Source organism: Macaca thibetana, chromosome 20, assembly GCF_024542745.1.
Source record: "Macaca thibetana thibetana isolate TM-01 chromosome 20, ASM2454274v1, whole genome shotgun sequence".
NCBI lineage: Eukaryota > Metazoa > Chordata > Mammalia > Primates > Cercopithecidae > Macaca > Macaca thibetana.
The window spans coordinates 16,877,248-16,897,847 of NC_065597.1; the positions used below are offsets into that span (position 1 = coordinate 16,877,248).

Consider the following 20,600-nt stretch of genomic DNA (forward strand, 5'->3'; position numbering starts at 1 on the left):
GACTGAATTGTACACTTAAAAATGGCTAAAATAGTAAGTTTTATGTTTCATGTATGTATTTACCACAATAAAAAAGTTATTTAAAAATTTGAATCAGGCCGGGCGCGGTGGCTCAAGCCTGTAATCCCAGCACTTTGGGAGGCCGAGACGGGCGGATAACGAGGTCAGGAGATCGAGACCATCCTGGCTAACACGGTGAAACCCCGTCTCTACTAAAAAATACAAAAAACTAGCCGGGCGCGGTGGCGGGCGCCTGTAGTCCCAACTACTCGGGAGGCTGAGGCAGGAGAATGGCGTGAACCTGGGAGGCGGAGCTTGCAGTGAGCTGAGATCCGGCCACTGCACTCCAGCCTGGGCGACAGAGCGAGACTCCGTCTCAAAAAAAAAAAAAAAAAAAATTTGAATCACATAGAAGTGGACACTTGCATTTGATGAGAAAGAGGAAGTTCCTGGGCTCTTCTCAGCCTCGCAAGGGGCCTCTTGTCCTCAGAGACTCAGAACAACCTTTCTTCTCATAGGACAGACAGCCTTCCCCTCTCCCAGGGCAAGGCCCTTGGGATCCTTTGCTCCACAGACCCAGGATCTCCACGGGGTCAGATCACCTCTGCAGTCCCCACCCCTCTCCCTGATGACTGACTGGCCTCAGCGCCTTTGCACCTGCTATTTCCAATAAACAAAACACCCTTCTCCCTTCCCCCACCAGCCTAACCCTGGCTCTGAGAGGCCTTGCCCCTCCATCACCAGCAGCAGAACACCCCCAACACACAGAGACATGCACACACACACACACACACACACATGCACGCACACACACACATGCACGCGTGCACACAAACCCCCAGGCTCTTTGACTTCAGCCCTTGAGCCACAGGAGGCTGCCAGCCTCTCCGAGGGGCTGGCTTTTTGTGTCCCCAGGCCCTCGGTCCCCGCTCTTCCTTTAGCCTACTGGAAGTATCCTGCACATCACTTTGTTCCTGGGCACCAGGCCGGGAGCTCCTTATCGGACTTTCCCTAACTCCTTTCTGTCTCCTGACTTTTTGAGTCCAATCTAGACCTGGCACGGCTGATCCACTGCCAGGGATTGGGCTGAACCAGTCCCTTTTTGACTAACTCAGAAATGTCCCTAGTGGAGAACAATGGGGAAAATGGAATTCTTGGTGAACAGAGCATCTTTGTTTCAAATGTGTCGGCAGACAGAGGATGGACTGTGAGGACTTACGCAGACACCCACAGGCTGCTGGATGCCTGGTTTTGGTTTCCCCCTCCTGACTTGGGACCTAGAGAGCAAATCATTTTCTTTCTCCAGGCCTCACTTTACCCATCTGAAAAATGGAACTTGAGAAAGTCCTCCTCAAATTCAGTGGGGCCAGTGGTGTAGGGCAAATAGGTGTTTGCAGAGGTCACCACTTGTGAGGACAGTCTTGGGCACACAAGGGCTGTTTGTCTGCAAAGGTTTGTTCCCAGGTTTGGCCTCACATTTTTTTTTTTTTTTTTTTTTTTTTTTTTTTTTTGAGACGGAGTCTCACTCTGTGGCCCAGGCTGGAGTGCAGTGGCGAGATCTCGGCTCACTGCAAGCTCCGCCTCCCGGGTTCACGCCATTCTCCTGCCTCAGCCTCCCGAGTAGCTGGGACTACAGGCGCCCGCCACTTCACCCAGCTAGTTTTTTGTATTTTTTAGTAGAGACGGGGTTTCACTGGGTTAGCCAGGATGGTCTCGATCTCCTGACCTTGTGATCCGCCCGTCTCGGCCTCCCAAAGTGCTGGGATTACAGGCTTGAGCCACCGTGCCCGGCCCACATTTTTTTTATTTTGGGTTCAAGTCTTGCTCTTCAAAGGATGCTGGTGGGGGACGTCCCTGCCCCGCCCAGGGCCTGGCTTACAGGCTCTGCTATTCTGGTTCATGGTCAGATTTGCTGTTACATCTTCCAAAGCGATGGGCAACTGTAATTAAATAATCAATCATTCACTCATAGTTTCACGTATTTCTCCTCCACTGGAACATCAGCCCCACTGAATTCCAGGCACCTCAGAGCTTCATTGTGCTAATTAAAGCAATTAATACAGGCAGGCCACAGTCAAGGGCTGGCATGTCTTTTCTGCTAACATGTATCAACAAGGGAAAAAATTGTGGTATGTCCATACGATGGAATCTACTCAGCAATAGAAAGAATCAGGCTGCAATGACGCACACCTGCAATCACAGCCCTTTGGGAGGCTGAAGCAGGAGAATCACTTGAGCCCAGGAGTTCAAGACCAGCCTGGGCAACATGATGAGAATCCATCTCTACAGAAAAAATTTAAAAATTATCTGGGCACGGTGGTGCACACCTGTGTGTAGTCCTAGTTATTCAGGAAGCTGAGGTGGGAGGATCATCTGAGCCCAGGAGGTTGAGGCTACAGTGAGCCAAGATTATGCCACTGTACTCCAGTCTGGGTGACAGTGTGAGACCCTGCCACTAAAAAATAAATAGGCCGGGTGCGTTGACTCACACCTGTAACCCCAGCCCTTTGGGAGGCTGAGGCAGGCGGATCACCTGAGGCAGGGAGTTCGAGACCAGCCTGACCAACATGGAGAAACCCCATCTCTACTAAAAATACAAAATTAGCCGGGCGTGGTGGCACATGGCTGTAGTCCCAGCTACTCGGGAGGCTGAGGCAGGAGAATCGCTTGAACCCGAGAGGTGGAGGTTGCGGTGAGCCGAGATCGTGCCACTGCACTCCAGCCTGGGCAACAAGAGCGAAACTCCATCTCAAAAAAATAATAATAAATACAAAATAAATAAATGGTATATTTATTATGTTGTATCTAAATTTAAACGTGTTTTAGAGTGTTTCTCTTCAAACTAGCTAATCTTCCATCTGGCTGTGAACTGTCTCTTACATTTCCTTGTTTTTGCATTGATTTTTTTAGTCTTTTTTTTCTCCAGTAGAACTACAGCGTGGATGTCAGTCACAGGCCCCAGCTCCCTGGTGGCCACACAGGAGATGCTCATGGAAAAACTAGTAGAATGCGAGAAAAACAGCCGGGACTCCCACTCAGGGCTGGGTTGGAGGACCACAGAGATGGTGCTACCTCATTTCAGCGATGTTTGGGGGCCATGAAACATGGATTCATGCTGGCAATGCCCCCAGGACAAAGCTGAGGCTACCTCCGCTGGAATAAAATAACTACAGGGAAAAAGGATAAGAACAGTAACAACAACAACAGTAATAAAGTCTGCTGGGCACGGTGCACACCTAGTGTCCCAGTCACTTGGGAGACTGAAGCAGGAGGATCCCTTGAGCTCAGGAGTTCAAGATCAGCCTGGGCAACATAAGGAGATCTCATCTCTAAAAATTAATTAATTAATTAATTAATAGTCACTTTATGTCATTTAATCCTCCCTACTACGGCTACCACCCCTCCCCCGACACACACACACACACACACACACACACACACACACATAGACACACACACACATCAATTCCAAAGCTAGGAATTCTCGCTCTCATTTTAATTTATTTTATTTTTGAGATGGTCTGGCTCTGTGGCCCGGGCCAGAGTGCAGTGGCATGATCACGGCTCACTGCAGGGCTCAAGTGATCTTTCCACCTCAGCCTCCTGAGTAGCTGGGACCACAGGTGTGAGCCACTGCTCCCGGTTCAACCTCATTTTAAAGATAAGGAAACCAAAGCTCAGAGAGTTTGGCAACTTGCCTAAAGCCATGCAGCTGGCAAGCTGGGCAGCAAGTATGAAATCTAGATTGCTCTTGCTGTAACTCTACATTCCCAGCAAGGGTCTGAAAGCAAAGGAAGAGACCACATTCCCCCAGCCCAGCAGTTCTGTGCAGCTCAAAAGCCTGATGGAGAGGCCAAAGGAGCCTGGCCTCCACGGCTCACTGCAACCGTGAGGATCTGGCACTGGAGTGGGGAGACCTTAGTCCGGCAACTTCGGAGTCTCAACACAGGGACTGCACGCCCTACCTTGAATTTGTCAGGGCAGTCCACTCCAGCTGTAGCCCAGAGCTGCTGGGCCTGGAGAGAAGCGATTCCACTTCACCACGGATGGGTTTGCCATCTTTACTTCCTCAAAGGCTGGAAAGTGTGTGGCCCTCGCCCTTTGGTCTCCGTGAGGCCCTCTCTGTCTGGGCTCAGGCTGGGGCTGGCAGCTCAGTTTCCTTGTCTCTGGCCAGGCAGCCAATTGGACAAGGGCATCCTTGGCTCTGCCAGGGCCATGAGAAGGCCCCTTCCAGGTAAGGGAAGATAGCCTTTCATTCCCTCTGTCCCCACCCCACCTGGGGCTGCTGGGAAACCCAGCAGGAGGCTGGCTTCTGATTAAAAAGGGATTGGGACCAGATGACAGTGGCTCACGCCTATAATCCCAGCACTTGGGGAGGCCAAGATAGGCAGATCACTTGAGGTCAGGAGTTCGAGACCAGCCTGGGCAACATGGCGAAACACCATCTCTACTAAAAAAAAAAGAAATACAAAAATTAACTGGGCGTGGTGGTGCACACCTGTAATCCCAGCTACTTGGGAGAGTGAGGTAGCGGAATCGCTTGAACCCGGAAGGCAGAGGTTGCAGTGAGCCTAGATCTCATATAAGACTTTGTTAAAGAAAGAAAGAGAGAGAAAGAGAGAAGAAAGAAAGAAAGAAAGAAAAGAAAGAAAGAAAGAAAGAAAGAAAGAAAGAAAGAAAGAGAGAGAGAGAAAAAGAAGGAAGGAAGGAAGGAAGGAAGGAAGGAAGGAAGGAAGGAAGGAAGGAAGGAAGGAAGGAAGGGCAGGCAGTTCTTGACATAACAGGGATAAGACAAAGTAATAAACCTAAGAAGTCCTGTTTGCTCATTTCTGCTTGCCAGCAGAATTTCACAAAGCCCCTTGGCTCTCTGACAGCATGCAGCTCTCCAGAAAGATGCTTGAAGACAAAACAGGATACAGCACTTGACCCCCGGCCATCTCTTGCCTGAGTCAGTATATTCCTTAAAACATGCGTGACCCTAGCCTTGCCTTTTGCTGAACATAACATCTTACAAGGTTAGTGATAATACCTCTAATCTATAACCAGATGGACTCTTACACTCAACCTTGATGTGGTTCTACCTTAATGTAACTTCTGAGCAGGACTGATGTGATTTTGCACCTTTGGAACCCCCACTGCCTGTGTATGAGCGATGAACTGAAACCCTGCCTTAGAGCGGTCTGACAGAACTCCTGGACTGCAGGCATCTGTCTATTGTCCTCAGTAAGACTTCTGAATAAAACTAATTTTAATTCTTTAAAAGATTGATGTTTATTTTTTAGTTTATGAGACGGAGTTTCACTCTGTCGCCCAGGCTGGAGTGCAGTGGCGCAATCTTGGCTCACTGAAGCCTCCATGTCCTGGATTCAAGCAGTTCTCCTACCTCAGCTTCCTGTGTAGCTGGGATTATAGGTGTGCACCACCATACCTGGCTAATTTTTTTATTTTTAATAGAGTCGGGGTTTTGCCATGTTGGCCAGGCTGGTCTCAAACCCTGACCTCAGGTGATCCACCAGCCTTGGCCTCCCAAAGTGCTGGGATTACAGGTGTGAGCCACCGCACCCGGCCAAAAGATTGATTTTTTTTTTCTTTCATTGACAGAAGCACCAGGAGCAGTGCAGTTTCTTGAGCAGGGGCGTGGCTTGAGGAAAACATTAGTTTACGAAATACAAATATGCAAGGTGAACTGGAGGCAAAAGCTGGAGGCCAGCATGCCAACCATTCCCTCAAGTCCTGTGATATAGGAGGGTGACCTCTAAGGGGTCGCTGATGGAGGATGGTGTGCCTGGAAGGGCCTGGCAGGAAGTTCTGGGGGGCGGACGGTTTGAGCCATGCCAGGATGGAGAAGCATCCCAGACCCTTTAAGGAACTGCCCCTTTGACCAGGCACGGTGCCTTACGCCTGTAATCCCAGCACCTTGGGAGGCTGAAGCGGGCAGATCACCTGAGGTCAGGAGTTCGAGATCAGCCTGGCCAACTTGGCGAAACCCCGTCTCTACTAAAAATATGAAAAATTAGCCAGGCTTGGTGGCGGGCACCTGTAATCCCAGCTACCAGCTACTTGGGAGGCTAAGGCAGGAGAATCGCTTGAACCCAGGAGGCGGAGGTTACAGTGAGCTGAGATTTCACCATTGCACTCCAGCCTGGGTGACAAGAGCAAAACTCCATCTCAAAAAAAAAAAAGAACTGCCCCTCCAAGGCCTGGGCCACCCAGGCATTTCCTGGCCTATTCTGGAGAGGGACAGCTATATAAAGAATCAGATCCTTGACAACAAAATGGGTACCATTTAATAGATGCAGGTACCATTAAATAGATTTAATAGATAACATTGCTCACATTGTATAGAGTGTCCGTCATCACGTAAGAAAACACATGCCTTTAGGAATTAAAGAGCTGCATTTTGTAAGAGATACATATGTTTGAAATGTGTTCATTGATAAAATACTCCAGTCTTTCTGGATTAGTCCTTACTTGGCAATTTGTAATAAGAACTAAAAAACTGGACTAGGAGCAGTGGCTCACACTCGTAACCCCAGAACTTTGAGAGACCAAGGCAGAAGGATCACTTGAGTCCAGGAGATCGAGACCAGCCTGGGCAACATGGAGAGACTCCATCTCTACAATAAAATTAATAATTAGCCAGGCATGGTGGCATGTGCCAGTGGTCCCAGCTACGTGGGAGACTGAGGCAGGAGTATTGCTTGAGCCCAGGAGCTCAAGGCTGCAGGGAGCCATGATAGTGCCACTGGACTACAGCCTGGACAACAGAGCAAGACACTGTTTCCAAAAAAAAAAAAAGGAAAAAGCTGGCCAGGCACAGTGGCTCATGCCTGTAATCCCAGCACTTTGGGAGGCTGAGGTGGGTGGATCACCTGAGGTTGAAGTTCGAGACCAGCCTGACCAACATGGAGAAACCCCGTCTCTACTAGAAATACAAAATTAGCCAGGTGTGGTGGCACATGCCTGTAATTCCAGCTTCTAGGGAGGCTGAGGCAGGAGAATCGCTTGAATCTGGGAGGCGGAGGTTGCGGTGAGCCGAAATCGCACCATTGCACTCTAGCCTGGGCAACAATAGTGAAACTCCGTCTCAAAAAATAAAAAAAGAAAAAAGAAAAAGCTAAAAAACTGGCTGAACTCTGTGAAGGGGTAACTTCACTTTAGGAGATGGGCCACTAGGAAATAAGGAAGTCAGTAATGACTCAAAGCAGTGCCACTTGGGAACTATCCCAGAGCGCAACAGAGGAGAAGGGGCTCAGTTCACTAGGAGGGTTAAGCAGCAGGCACCCACCTGAGCTGCTCAAGTGATCTACATACAAACAGGTTGAGCTGGGGACGACCTCTACTGAGTGTGCCTATACCCTGGGTGCTGGGGCCCTGTGGGGGTAACGGAGTATTATGGGTACAAGCACAGATCTGGCTTCAGAGTCCCATCCTCTTCTGTAAAATGAGAATAAGGCTGGGCACGGTGGTTCATGCCTGTAATCCCAACACTTTGGGAGGCCGAGGGACATCACTTAAGACCAGGAGTTTGAGACCAGCCTGGGCAACATAGCCAGACCCTGTCTCTACAAAAAAACACAATTTTTTAAATAAAGAGGGAATGAAATTTGCAGTCAGTGGTAAGCTGTCATTACTATAAGCATGACACACAGAGATAATAGCCGCTCCACCCTCACTGCAACTGGACACAACTATTTTTGGCAGGGTGTGGGGGACAGGTACAGAGAGGCATATGGGTGGCTGCAGGGGCTCCAGTTTCTGAGGCAGTGGTGGTAAATGGGATGCCAGTGTGCCCAATGCCATGTGGAGAAGAGTCACCTCCAGCCTGAGAGGAAGACGCGAGGGGAAGCTGATTTGGCCCAGATCTGCCACACAGATGCCTGCTTTGCAGCAACTCACTCTCCCTGGCTCCATATCACAGCCTGTCATGATCACGGTCCTCTTTGTGCCTCTGGGGATGCCCTAGCGACCTTTCTGGGCAGTCTTAGTCTTGGCACAAATAAATGTTGCTATGGTCTGAATATCTGTGTCTCCGCCAAAATTTATCATCCCAAGATGAGGTATTAGGTAGAGTCTTTGGAAGATGATGAGGTCGTGACGGTGAGCCTTTCGAATGGACTTAGTGCCCTTACAAAACAGACCCCAGAGAGATCCCTCCCCCTCCTGCCGCTGAGGCTACAGCGAAAAGACAGCCACCTAGGACAAGGGCCCGCACCAGACACCGAATCTGTCAGTGCCTTGATCTTGGTCTTCCCAGGCTCTAGAACAAAACACTTCTGTTGTTTACAAGCCTCCCAGTCTATAGAATTTTCTTTTTTCTTTCCTTTTTTTTCTCTTTTTTGTTTGAGACAGGGTCTCACTGTGTCACCCATGCTGGAGAGCAGTGGTGCAATCTCAGCTTGCTACAACCTCTGTCTCCCAGGTTCCAGTGATTCTCCTGTCTCAGCCTCCCGAGTAGCTGAGACTACAGGCACGTGCCACCACACCCAGCTAATTTTTGTATTTTTAGGAGAAACGGAGTTTCGCCATGTTGGCCCAGCTGGTCTTGAACTCTTGACCTCAAATGATCCGCCCACCTCGGCCTTCCAAAGTGCTGGGATTATAGGCGTGAGCCACCACGCCCAGCCGGATTTTCTTATGGCAGCCCAAACAGACTAAAGCAAATCCCATTTCTCCTGAGGTCAGCCAAACAAGGTTAGACTACTCCCCAGAAGAATGTTCCTACGAAACTAGAGAGGAGCCCCAGTGCAGTGGCTCATGTCTGTAATCCCAGCACGGTGGGATGTTGAAGTGGGAGGATTGCATGAGTCCAGGAGTTCAAGACCAGTCTGGGAAATAAAGTGAGAACCCATCGCTACTAAAAATAAAAATTAGCAGGGCACAGTGGAGAGTACCCACGGTCCAGCTACACAAGAGGCTGAGGCAGGAGGATTAACTGACCCTAGGAGGTCAAGGCTGCAGTAAGCCATGTACTCCAGCCAGGGTGACAGAGTGAGATCCTGTCTCAGAAGAATAAGAAGGAGAAGGAGGAGGAGGAAGAAGAAGGAGAAGAAAACTAGAGAGGAAACAAAACTAAGAAACTGAAATGCAGGCCAGGCGCGGTGGCTCACGTCTGTAATCTCAACACTTTGGGAGGCTGAGGCGGGTGGATCACCTGAGGTCAGGAGTTCGAGACCAGTCTGGCCAACATGGCAAAACCCCATTTCTACTAAAAATACCAAAAAAATTAGCTGGGTGTGGTGGCAGGCACCTGTTAGCCCAGCTACTTGGGAGCCTGAGGCAGGACAATTGATTGAACCCGGGAGGCACAGGTTGCAGTGAGCCGAGATCGCACGACTGCACTCCAGCCTGGACAACGGAGGGAGATGCTATCTCAAAAAAAAAAAAAAAAGAGAGAGAGAGAGAAATTGAAATGCAGCCACCTGGAAATATGAGGGTTTCCCAAGGCCTAGAATATTTGATATGAATCGGCCTAGAGTAGACGGGCAACCTCCCAAAAGCCTCCTCCTCACCTCCTCCTCATCTCCACCCACTGGCTTGGCAAGAAGCCCTCCTTTCCAAAACCTGTTTCCTCTGGCCCTGAGCAGTAGCAGCCCTGCCCCTAGATCTTGGCAGGACCAGTGTGTTCTGCTTGAGCTCTTGAAGAGGAAGAGAGTCCTCCCCCAGAAAGTCCTCTTTGGGCCCTTGATCCTCCCTCAGAGATAATAAGACCTGCCAGGCAGAATTCTTGTGAGGATTAGATATTATGGTCAGTGATGCTAACTGTAATGAATGTAAGCTCAGGGAGAACAGCGCTTCATTTTGTTCTCTGCCCATCTCCTGTGTCTGGCCCATCATAAATGCTCATGACATTTGTTGAATCAATCATAATTATTACTATGAGCTTGAATATACACATACAATCTTTGGAAGGACCCATAAGAACCAGGCATCAGTAACTGTCTTTGGATAGATGAATGGAGGCCTAGGGAATAAGAAGTAGAGGAAGCTACTTTTCACTATAAACCAATCCCTCTCTATTGAATATTTTTACTGTGTGCACTCATTATCTGTTTGAAATTGAAAGCGCAATCCCATTTATATTAGCACCCCAAAAATAAAATTCTTCACTATAAATCTAACAAAATATGCACAAGATCTGTACGAGGAGTACTATACAACCCTGATGAAAGAAAGCAAAGAAGATCTAAATAAATGGAGAGATATTCCATGTTCATGGATAGGACGATTCAATATTGTTAAGATGTTTGTTCTCCCCAACTTTGTAGATTCAATGCAACACAATCAAAATCCCAGAGAGTTATTTTGTGATATCTACAAGGTGATTCTAAAGTTTACATGGAGTAGCAAAAGACCTAGAAGGACAACACAATGCTGAAAAAGAAGAACAGAATTAGAGAACTGACACTCCCTGACTTCAAGACTTATTTAAAGCTATAGCAATCAAGATAGTGTGGTATTGGTGAAAGAACAGACAAATAGATCAATGGAACAATAGGGAACCAATAATAAACCCACACAAATACAGTCAACTGATCTTTGACAAAGGAGCAAAGGCAATTCAATGGCAAAAGGATAGTCTTTCAACAAATGGTGCTGGAATGATTGATCATTCACAGGCAAAAAAATCTAGATACTGCCAGGTGCTCACACCTCTGATGCTAGTGCTCCGAGAGGCTAAAGCAGGAGGACTGCTTGAGGGCAGGAGTCTGAGATCAGGCTGGGCAACACAGCAAGGCCCCATCACAACAAAAAAAAAAGAAAGAAAGAAAGAAAAAAATAGCCCAGCATGGTGGCATGTACCCATGGTCCCAGCTACTCGGGAGGCTGAGGTGGGAGGATCACCTGAGCCCAGAGTTCGAGACTGCCATGAGCCACGATCATGCCACTGCACTCCAGCCTGGACAACAGAGTGAGATCCTGTCTCAAAAACAACAACAACAACAAACTAGGTACTAAGAAACATTGATTCTAAGGTCTGACCTTAGACCTTTCACAAAAATGTGTTCAAAATGAAACTTGAACCTAAACATAAAATGCAAAGCTATAAAACTTCTAGAAGATAACATAGGAAGAAAATCTAACTTATCTTGGGCTTGGTGATGTTTTTCTATATACCAAAAGCATGATCCTTGAAATAAAAAATTGACATTAGACTTTATTAAAATTAAAAGCTTCTGTTCTGCAAAAGACACTATTGCTAGGAAAAATGATAAAATATTTGCAAAAGACATATTGATAAAGACCTTGTATCTAAAACATACAAAAAAACTCTTAAAACTCAACAATAACGCCAGGCGCGGTGGCTCACGCCTGTAATCCCAGCACTTTGGGAGGCCGAGGCGGGTGGATCACAAGGTCAGGAGATCGAGACCATGGTGAAACCCCATCTCTACTAAAACATACAAAAAATTAGCGAGGTGCTGTGGCAGGCACCTGTAGTCCCAGCTAGTCCGGATGCTGAGGCAGGAGAATGGCGTGAATCCGGGAGACAGAGCTTGCAGTGAGCCGAGATCACGCCACTGCACTCCAGCCTGGGGGACAGAGCGAGACTCCGTCTCAAAAAAAAAAAAAAAAAAAAAAAAAAACTCAACAATAAGAAAACAAACAACCCAGTTAAAAAATGGACAATAGGGCTGGGCACAGCAGCTCATGCCTGTAATCCAAACACTTTGGGAGGCTGACACAGGAGGATCGCTTGAGGCCAGGAGTTTAAGACCAGCCTGGCCAAAATGGTAAAACCCCGTCTCTATTTATCAAAAAAATAAAAAGAATAAAACTGTGTGTTTAAGAAAAATTTAAAAATAGGGCCGGGCGCCATGGCTCACGCCTGTAATCCCAGTACTTTGGGAGGCCGAGGTGGGCAGATCATTAAGTCAGGAGTTCAAGACCAGCCTGACCAACATGGTGAAACCCCGTCTCTACTAAAAAATACAAAAATTAGACGGGTGTGGTGGCACGTGCCTGTAATCCCAGCTACTCAGGAGGCTGAAGCAGGAGAATCACTTGCACCCAGGAGGCAGAGGCTGCAGTGAGCCAAGATCGCGCCACTGCACTCCAGCCTAGGCAACAGAGTGAGACTCCATCTCAAAAAAAAAAAGAAAGAAAGAAAAAGAAAAAATAAACCAATAAATAAATAAAACTGCTTTGTAAAAGTCTACTGATTTTTTTAAGGAAGTTTAAAAGCTATTTTTAAAATAATTATTCTCCAGCTGGTGTAGGCTTTGCAGGCAGAGAGCCCAGGATTCAAGTCTCAGAGCCCTGAGCCTGCCACGCTTCCTCCTCTGGGGTTTACAGCCACACCTTCCAGGGTCGGGTTAAGGGTCCCAGAACTCTGTCACAGCAGCACAAGAGTCAAAAGTTATGTTGCCACCTGATTCTCATGGGCAGAGAGACGAGGGGCCTTCTATTACACCTCAGGAGGCGGTCGGGGTGGGGTGCACTGGGGAGAGGAACGAGGGCGAGTAGAACAGGAGGCACCCGCTCCAGTGACATCATCCAACAAAGGTTTCCTGCCTGTGAGGAGACATTGGAAAGCGCCTGGCCCCAGCCCAGCCTCAGCCGGGCCAGTGGGTCTGCTGGCCTTTGGTGCATTGCATGACTGTACTGGGGTCTGGGAAGCCAGAGGCAGGGCTATGGAGTGATCCAGTGTAGTAGAGACAAGAATGAGCCCGGAGCAGGTCGTGGGGGAGTAGAAGGATCACCACCTCCCTGCTGCCCCTGTGCCCCTTCCCACTGTGGAAACTTGGAGGAGACCCTAAGCAGCTTCTTCATCACTACCTAGTACTACCGGGGCCCTACCCAGGACGGTGGTGAGAAGAGAAAGATCAAATGCACTTTGCTCCTCCAAGCCTCAAGGAGCACAAACATCACTGCCATGGGACCCAGCCCAGTCCTAGCACGGAGCCTCAGGGCCACAGCAGGGGGAGGGGAGAAGCCGGGCTCCTAGGCATGACTTAAACTCTCCGATCCTCAGTTTCCTCATCTGCAGTATGGGAATATCAGCTGCACGTCACAGGCTGGGCCCTGTAAGAATCCGGGGAGACGGTGCCTGTATAATAGAGCTCAGCACCCTGCCTGGCACAGAGGTAAATGACAGCTCCCGGTGTCTTCACACAAGGTGACCGCCACCCACGCTAACAGGGGCGGGATGGGAGGACGGTGAGGGCCATTTTTTTTTTTTTTTTAAGATACAGGATCTCACTCCACTACTCAGGCTGGAGTGCAGTGGTGTGATCATGGCTCACTGAAGCCTCAACCTCCTGGGCTCAAGCGATCCTCCCACCTCAGCCTCCTGAGTAGCTGGGACTATAGGTACATGACACCACACCCAGCTAACTGGGTCATTCTGGATAAACTGCTGTCCCTGCCAGAGTCACCCTCTGTCCTAGCTATAAGTGTGGTGGTCATCCTGCCTCAGCTCTGGGGACAAAGGAGGGCACTGGATCACTGCCATCAGGAATGGTGTTTATGGCCTATCAGGGGCCAGGCTGCAGTTGGACAAATTGAATCATGTGGACAAGGTCTTGGCACCCAGAGAGCTGAGTTGGAAAACACAATTGCACAAAAGGCAAAATCAGCTCAACGGCTATGGAACAGACTTTGAGGCCTGGAAGAGAGTTATTAGGAGTGTCTCATTGAATGGCAGGAGAAGGAAGGTGTTGAGTGACACGGAGCCTGGCTCTCCCAGTCTCGGTCGGCATGGTCCCCACAGTGCTGTCCTGAGACCCCGGAGACCCGAGCAGACTGGGGCCGGCTCTGGCTCCACAGAGCAGCCAGCGCTGACAGTGTGAAGGCAGCCAGAGGGACGGGCAGCGCACCAGCGGCGGGAAGGGTACAGCAGCTACATCTGTACTGTGGGGGTGGGAGTGCACCCCTGACCCCAGGAACTGGCTGCCAGGGGCTGGCACAGGGGGCAGGGAGAGGCCAGCTTGTGGGGGGACGGGTTTGGGAGACTACCACCCAGGATGGAGGGCTCAAGCTGGACTGCCTGGGTTCGAATCGCAGCAACGCCAGCTGCTGGCTAACCTTGGGCAGGTGACTTAACCTCCGAGCCTTGGTTCCCAGGTGTTGACAGCCCCTACCGCACAGGGCTGTGGTGAGGATCTGAGATCAAGCCTGTTCAGCTTAACACAGCGCCTGGCCCAGTGGAAACAGCACCAGGTACTTCTGTGCTATTGGGCTAGACCTAGCACAAGCCTCCCAGCTGGCTGCCCCTCCCTCTGACCCGAGCACCGCCTTTACACTGGCTTGTTATATACACTTTTTGTCTGGACTGGGTCACATCAGAGAGGTGCACAGCCTCGGCTCCACCCCCACCTCGCACAGGCACCTCCTTACCTGCCTCCACTAATGGGGAGCTCCCCACTTCACAAAGCAGCCTCTGTTCCTCATGCAGACATCTCTGATCATGAGTTCTCTAGGGTGAGCCCAAACCTCCTCCCTACAACTGCCCCTCAGCGGGAGTGATTTTTCTGCCAGGGACTTTCCAATGTCTGGAATCTGCCCATCCCACACATGCTAGGAATCCCCCAAGCAGGGCCCCATCAAGGCTCCAGGAAGGGTTCCCTGAACCCCAGCCCTCTCCCTCCGTGAGGAGCTTCTGCGGAATGGAGTAATGACTTCCACAGGAACACAGACGCCCCTCCCCTGCGTGGGTCTGTCCAGCTCTCTGGCAACACCTCCCTGAAGGCAGAAAGCCTTGGATTCCCGCAGACCTGATGCTAATAACACAATTCACATGCGTTGCCTCATCCAGTCCTCACCAACCCTGTAAAGGACCTACTATTTTTTCCCTTGTTTTTAAAAATCATGGTAAGGCCGGGTGCGGTGGCTCATGCCTGTAATCCCAACATTTTGGGAGGCCAAGGCAGGCGGATCATTTGAGGTCAGAAGTTCAAGACCAGCCTGGCCAACATGGTGAAACCCCATCTCTACTAAAAATACAAAAATTAGCCGGGCGTGGTGGTGGGCGCCTGTAGTCCCAGCTACTCAGGAGGCTGAGGCAAGAGAATCACTTGAACCCAGTAGGCAGAGGTTGCAGTGAACCGAGGTCGCACCACTGCACTCCACCCTGGGCAACAAGAGCGAAATTCTGTCTCAAAAAAAAAAAAAAAAAAAAGGTAAAAGAAAACCCACAAAAGGTAAAATGTACCACTGCTATAAAAAAAAATGAGATCACGTCTTTTGCAGGAACATGGATGGAGCTGGAGGCCATTATCCTCAGCAAAGTAGCACAGAGCAGAAAACCAAATACTGCAAAAGTGGAAGCTAAATAATGAGAACTCAGAGACATACAGAGGGGACAACAGACACTGGGGTCTGAGGATGAAGGGTGGGAGGAGGGAAAGGAGCAGAAAAGATGACTACTGGATAGTGGGCTTAATTCATGGGTGATGAAATAATCTGTACAACAAATCCCGATGACATGAGTTGGCCTGTGTAACAAACCTGCATGTGTACCCCTGACCTGAACCTAAAATAAAAGTTAAAAAAGATTTGACCAACTCAACTTTTTTTTTTTTTTTTTTCCGTGAAATAGAGTCTCACTCTGTTTCCTGTTGCCCAGGCTGGAGTGCAGTGGCATGATGTTGGTTCACTGCAACCTCCACCTCCCGGGTTCAAGCAATTCTCCTGCCTCAGCCTCCCAAGTAGCTGGGATTACAGGCACCCGCCACCACTCTCAGCTAGCATTTTTTTTCCAGTGGCATTAAATACATTTATATTATTGTGTTACCATCACCACCATCCATTTCCAGAACTTTTCATCTTATAACACCAAAACTTTATATCCATTCCTCCTTCCCCACCCCCAGCCCCTGGCAACCACCATAGAAACATTCTACTTTCTGTTTCTATGAATCTGGCTACTCTAGCCCCTTACATAAGTAGAATCATACAGTATTTATCTTTTGTGCTTGGCTAATTTCACTGAACATGATTTCCCCAAAGTTCATTCATGTTGTAGCATGTGTCAGAATTCCCTTCCTTCATAAGGCTGAATCATACCACATTGTGTATATTTATGGCACATTTTTTTTTCCATTCATCTGTTCATGAACACTTGAATTGCTTCTACCTTTTTAGCTACTGTGATTGGTGCTGCTATGAACATGGGTGTGCAAATATCTGTTTGAGACTCTGTTTTTAGTTCTTTTCGGTATATATCCAGAAGTGGGATTGCTAGATTGTATGGTGATTCTATCTTTAATTTTTTTTTTTGAAATGAAGTTTCATTCTTGTTGCCTAGGCTTAGAGTGAAATGGTGCAATCTCAGCTCACTGCAAACTCCACCTCCCAGGTTCAAGTGATTCTCCTGCCTCAGCCTCCTGAGTAACTGAGATTACAGGCATGTGCCTGGCTAATATTTGTATTTTTAGTAGATATGGGGTTTCGCCACACTGGCCAGGCTGGTCTTGGGTCTTGAACTCCTGACCTTCAGGTGATCCACCCACCTCAGCTTTGGGACTACAGGCATGAGCCACCGCACCTGGCCTCCATTTGTTAATTTTTTCAGGAACCACTAAACTAGTTTCCACAGCAGCTGCACCAATTAACATCCCCACCAACTGTGCTCAAGGTGCCAGTTCCTCCACATCCCACCAACACATATTGTTTTCTGTTTGTTTTTGAGACAGGGTCTCACACTCTGTCACCCAGGCTGGAATGCAGTGGCATGACCTCTGCTCACTGAAACCTCTGCCTCCTGGGTTCAAGTGATTCTTATTCCTCAGCCTCCTGAGTAACTGGGACTACAGGCGTGCACCACCACGCCCCACTAATTTTTGTATTTTTAGTGGAGCCAGGATCTCGCCATGTTGGCCAGGCTGGTCTCGAACTCCTGGCCTCAAGTGATTCGCTCACCTCGGCCTCCCAAAGTGCTGAGATTACAGGCATGAGCCACCACGCCCGGCCATTTTCTGGCTTTTTTTTTTTCGATAGCAGCCATCCTGAAGGGTGTGGGGTAGTGTATTACAGGGAGATTCCGTATTTTTCCCCTTTTTAAGCTTAGGAAAGTAGGACTGGAGAGGCATGGTGACTCTGCCAAGGTCCCATAGGCAGCGGGTGGCAGAGCTGGGATTCAAACTCAGCACTGTCGGCTGGGCGTGGTGGCTCAAGCCTGTAATCCCAGCACTTTGGGAGGCCGAGGCGGGCAGATCACGAGGTCAGGAGATCGAGACCATCCTGGCTAACACGGTGAAACCCCGTCTCTACTAAAAATGCAAAAAATTAGCTGGGCGTGGTGGTGGGTGCCTGTAGTCCCAGCTACTCGGGAGGCTGAGACAGGAGAATGGCGTGAACACAGGAGGCGGAGCTTGCAGTGAGCCGAGATCGCGCCACTGCACTCCAGCCTGGGTGACAGAGCAAGAATCCATCTCAAAAAACAAACAAACAAACAAACAAACAAAAAACCTCAGCATGGTCTGCGGCTGTGTGGTGCTCTCAGCAGCCCCCATCCCCACAAATCCTTGCTGTGTCACTGCTCCGTGGCCGCCCTAGGGCCTCCAGCATTGATCTCCACCCAGGGCCTGGCCAGGGAGAAGGCAGTGACCCCGAAGAAGACCATCCCTGAGAGTTGCACGACTGACCCCGGCCCCTGGGTCCCCCTGACCTAGTTGACCCTGACACTAGCTAGCATTCTGGGAGGGGCCCCCATCTCACGCAGGCAGGAGCAAGGCCCCAGGGCTAGCTCGGCAGCCGCCAAATGAGCCGGCAACATCTTGGATTATCTTGCAGGAGAGCAGGGGGCCCGCCAGCAAGGTGACCAAACCAGGTGGCCGCCACAGGTGGACCAGGGCACAGCCCATCTGGGGTCACATCTTATCACTGCCACCTCCCGCCTGTGTGACCATGGGCAAGCTGGGAGACTTCCCTATGCCTCGATTTCTTCATCTGTAAAACGGGGGAGAGTCAGTTGCACCTTGCAAGGAGCTGTGAGCATTCAGTGAGCAGCAGACACACATGCCAGGCTGGAGGGCAGGCCCAGGACGGTGCCTGCCATTCCTCCGTACCCCACATCTACCCCACGTCACTCTGCCCTTCACCATGGGAGGGGGTGGCAGAGCCTTAGGATTAAGGCTCCTCTGAGTGGTGACACATTTTTTTTTGTTTGGTTTGGTTTGAGGCTGGGTCTTGCTCTGTCACCCAGGCTGGAGTGCAGTGGCACAAACACAGCTCACTGCAGCCTCAACCTCCAGGACTCAAGCCTCCCAGGTAGCTGGGACTACAGGCACACAAACCACAAGTTATTTTTCGTAGAGACGAAGTCTTTCCATGTTGCCCAGGCTGATCTCCAACTCCTGAACTCAAGTGATCCGTCTCTGCTTCCCAAAGTGCTGGATTACAGATGTGAGCCACCAGGCCTGGCCTTGAAGGGATTTTTGTACACCCATGTTTGTAGAAGCGTTATTCACAATAGCCAAGAGATGGAAGCAACCCAAGCGTCTGTCGACAGGTAAATAGATAAACAAAATACGGTATATATACATACACATTTAGCCTTAAAAACAAGGAGGCCGGGGCCGGGAGTGGCGGCTCACGCCTGTAATCCCAGCACTTTGGGAGGCCTAGCCTGGTGGATCACGAGGTCGGGAGATTGAGACTATCCTGGCTAACACTGGGCGACAGAGCGAGACTCCGTCTCAAAACAAAACAAAACAAAACAAAAAACAAGGAGGCCAGATGCAGTGGCTCACGCCTGTAATCCCAGCACTTTCAGAGGCTGAAGTGGGAGGACTGCTTGAGCCCAGGAGTTCAAGACCAGCCTGTGAAACATAGGGAGACCTTGTCTCTAAAAAAAAAACAGTCTCCCTTTGTCACCCAGGCTGGAGTACAGTGGCACAATATCAGTTCACTGCAACCTCCGCCTCCCGGGTTCAAACAATTCTCCTGCCTCAGCCTCCTGAGTAGCTGGGACTACAGGTGCGCACCACCAGGCCTGGCTAATTTTTGTATTTTTAGTTGAGACAAGGTTTCATCATGTTGGCCAAGATGGTCTCAATCTCCTGACCTCATGATCCATCTGCCTCGGCCTCCCAAAGTGCTGGGATTACAGGCGTGAGCCACCACGCCCAGCCTCAAAAAAAATTTTTTTTAATTGACCAGGTATGGTAGCACGAGGCTGTGGTCTTAGCAACCTGGGAAGCTGAGGTGGGAGAATAGTTTGAGCCTGCAGTGAGCTGTGTTTGTACCACTGCACTCCAGCCTGGATGACAGAGCAGGACTCCTTGAGGACATTATGCTAAGGGCAATGAGCCAGTCACAAAAAGACAAATATTGTATGATTATGATTCCACTTACAAGAGGCACTTACAGCAGTGAAACTCACGAAGACAGATATCTGAAAGGTGGTAACCAGAGGTTGGGGGGAGGGAAATGGGGGAGTTTGGGGAGTCATTTAATAGACAGTTTCTGTTTGATGTACCATCTGTGGTACAACAACATGGATTTTCTTAATGCTAGTGAACTGTACCCTTAAAAATAATTAAGATGATCAGGCACGGTGGCTCACACCTGTATACACAGCACTTTGAGATGCCAAAGCGGGCAGATTGCCTGAGGTCAGGAGTTCGAGACCAACCTGGCCAACATGGTGAAACCCTGTCTCTACTAAAAATACAAAAATTAGCTGGGTGTGATGGCAGGAGTCTGTAATCTCAGCTACTCCAGAGACTGAGGCAAGAGAATTGCTTGAACCAAGGAGGCAGAGGTTGCAATGAGCCAAGATCGTGCCATTGCACTCTAGCTTCAGTGACACAGCAAGGCTCTGTCTCAAAAAAAAAAAAAAAAGAGAGAGAGAGAGAAAGCAGGAAGACAAGGAAACAGCAAAGTGCTGGTTCTTGGGAAAGGGAGAAAGGAATAATTGAGAAGATGCCTGGGTGACAAAGCCGAAGGGCAGCTGGGACTTGGTGGTGGAGTCCTGGCCAGAGCGTGGACTTTCTCATGCTGGAGAGGCATGAGCACTGCAGCAGAGCGCTGACTTTTCCCAGGGGCTGCTGGGAAGTCCACATCTCTTTGGCCTTTCCAATTCGTCATTTTGGCCTGAACCTTTCTAGCTATAGGCAAGTCTCAACCCATCCACATCCCCCGACGTGGAGAGGACCCCAAGGGGAAAGCCTGGCTGTTTTCCAGGCGTGCTGGGATGCACAGACGGAGCTCTCCAGGCAGCCCCTGGGAAGCTCAGGAAGCAGGTTCCCAGGCCAGTTGCAGCCCAGGTCCCAGAGGACACTGCCCTTTACTTATGAGACGTGGCCCTCATACGCAAGCATGCATGACAGCTGGAGCCCAGAACCGCCCCAGGAGTGTCCCACATCTGGAAACCACAGTTCTCAGACTTCCATGGAGTCTCTCTCAAGGTCAAAGCGCCACACTGCCCACCTGGGACAAGATGTGTCTCCCTCCTACGGCCAGGTCAGGGAAGGCCACAGGACAGTATTGCCTTGGGGGCAGGGGAAGGGGAGCCGTGGCCTCCAGAAACATTGTACAGAACCCCTAGAAGGAAAGAGCTATAAGAAGCCTAATTGCGCTGTCGGCCTTAGCGCCATTTTCTTGGAAACCTCTGCGCCATGAGAGCCAAGTAGAGGAAGAAGTGAATGCTCAGG

The 20,600-nt window shown here is 49.7% G+C and overlaps 2 protein-coding genes across 3 annotated transcripts in view; one reads left to right on the forward strand and one right to left on the reverse strand.

Annotated features, from left to right (window-relative positions):
- The window catches only part of IL34 (interleukin 34), a 76,674-nt gene that overhangs the window by 51,192 nt on the left and 4,882 nt on the right, over positions 1–20,600 (reverse strand). The window contains exon 1 of one of the 2 annotated variants that reach the window (XM_050772789.1): positions 14,341–14,453. The exons of the other annotated variant lie outside the window; for it this stretch is intronic. The gene's annotated coding sequence lies outside the window, so the exon portion shown is untranslated. Of the gene's footprint in view, positions 1–14,340; positions 14,454–20,600 lie in introns of those variants that run through there. 2 annotated transcript variants of the gene reach the window in all.
- Positions 5,812–20,600, forward strand: part of AARS1 (alanyl-tRNA synthetase 1) — a 370,792-nt gene continuing 356,003 nt past the window's right edge. Inside the window, exon 1 of the mRNA XM_050772685.1 lies at positions 5,812–5,815. The gene's annotated coding sequence lies outside the window, so the exon portion shown is untranslated. The remainder of the gene's footprint in view (positions 5,816–20,600) is intronic.